Source organism: Nanorana parkeri, unplaced genomic scaffold, assembly GCF_000935625.1.
Source record: "Nanorana parkeri isolate BGI_ZX_2015 unplaced genomic scaffold, ASM93562v1 scaffold2233, whole genome shotgun sequence".
NCBI classification, from domain to species: Eukaryota; Metazoa; Chordata; class Amphibia; order Anura; family Dicroglossidae; genus Nanorana; species Nanorana parkeri.
The window spans coordinates 174,147-176,091 of NW_017308501.1; positions in this window are offsets into that span (position 1 = coordinate 174,147).

A 1,945-nucleotide genomic window follows, 5' to 3' on the forward strand; every position below is an offset into this window, starting at 1 on the left:
CAGGCACTGCAGGGGGCAGCCCTGGGCCTCGGCCGTGAGGACCCATCAGACAGGCGCCTGCAGCTGCAGATCGGCTGAGAGAGGAGACTCTGTATGCGGTGGCGGCGGTGGCTGGATCTGCCAGCAGCGACCCCACCTTATGCGGCGCCCGTGACGGGCCCCCTGAAGGCCGCGGGCCCTCGGGCAGTGCCCGACGGACCGAATGGTCAGTCCGCCCCTGGTTCTCTCTATCCGACATCCTCACGGAAATCCGCATGCGCACCCTTGACTACTTTCAGCTCAACGGGGGGACTGTCCCTTCTGAATCGACCGTCTGGGAAGCCTATAAGTCGGTCACCTGATTCAAATAGCATCTAAATGAAAACGGGATCGCAACCAGCACATCCAGAGTCTCGAAGCGGAACTGGACCAGATGTCTCAGGCCTTTAAGTCCAACCCCACGACCGCTAACCGTACTTTGCTGGCGTCGACGCGGGCTGCACTCGACCTTTGCCTCACGCATAGGGCTGAACGTGCCCTTCGCTGGACGAAACAGAAGTTCTACGCGAAGGGCAACAAACCCGACTCTATGCTAGCTAAACGTCTGCGGACGTTCGATAGTGTCCTGACCCCAATCTCCCTCCGCACCATGTTGGCCACCCGCACCACTGACCCAACAAAAATTTTATCAGAATTCCGCCATCACCTCTCCAAGATTTACTCGACCCCTTCCGCCTGCTCACTCGATACTATCCGCAAATTTCTTTCCCGGATTACCCTTCCAGATATCCCACAAGCCGGTAGGAACCTCATGGAGTCGGAGATCTCTGCCATCGAAGTCCAGCAGCCATTTAGTCCTTCAAAACGGGTAAACGCCTGGGCCCAGATAGATTCCCCGCCCTTTTCTATAAAAAATGATCTGACGACCTATCCCCCCACCTGGCCTCCCTCTTTAATGGTCTCCTGAAGGGTGACTCCATGTCCCCACACATGCTCACAGCTAACGTTGTAATGATACCTAAGCCAGATAGAGATTCTCACTCTAATTACCGCCCCATTTCCTTAATAAAATGTGGACGTTAAGATCCTTTCTAAAATTCTCACTTCCCGCCTTAACCAATTTTTAGGGTCCCTCATCAAAAAAGATCAGGTAGGTTTCATGCCATCCAGACAGGCCGGGGATGGGGTCCGGCGGGCCCTGCACCTGATGCATTTAGCCAAATCGCGCTCCAGAGAAATGATGTTGCTGTCCTTGGACATTTCCAAGGCCTTCGACATGCTCTCTTGGCCGTATCTCTTTGAAGTTCTCCGCCACTGGGGCTTCGGCTCCCACTTTATATCCTGGATCGCGGCCCTATACGCCTCGCCCCAGGCCAAGCTTAAATACTGTGGCTTTGAATCTTCTCTGTTCCCGATAGCGCGTGGCACCTGCCAAGGTTGTCCCCTGTCACCCGTCCTTTTTGCCCTTGCCCTCGAACCCCTGGCGGAATACATTAGGTCTAACCCCGATATTCGGGGAATTGAGGTGGCGGGTACTCACCACAAAATATCCCTCTTCGCTGACGACGTCCTCCTGTCCTCGACTAACCCCCTTCTCTCCCTCCCGAACCTCGCACTTCTCTCGGACTTACGGGTCAACCAATCCAAATCCCAAGCTCTTGCTGTCTCCTTGACGCCTGCAACGCTAGCCACACTCAAGCTCTCCTTCCCGTTTACATGGGCCCCCTCTCTTAAATACCTGGGCATCCGCCTGACCCCGACAACAGAGATTTCCATTTCTTGGATAGGGAGGATCCATGCCGTGAAGATGACCTTCTTGCCTAAGTTGCTTTACGTGTTCCGGGCCCTGCCAATCCCCATCCCCGGCCATATCTTTTGCATTCTCCAACGCAGGGTACTCGCATTCATCTGGGGCAACTCTCGACCCATTATCAACCAAAAACTGCTCTACCGCTCTAAACCCTGT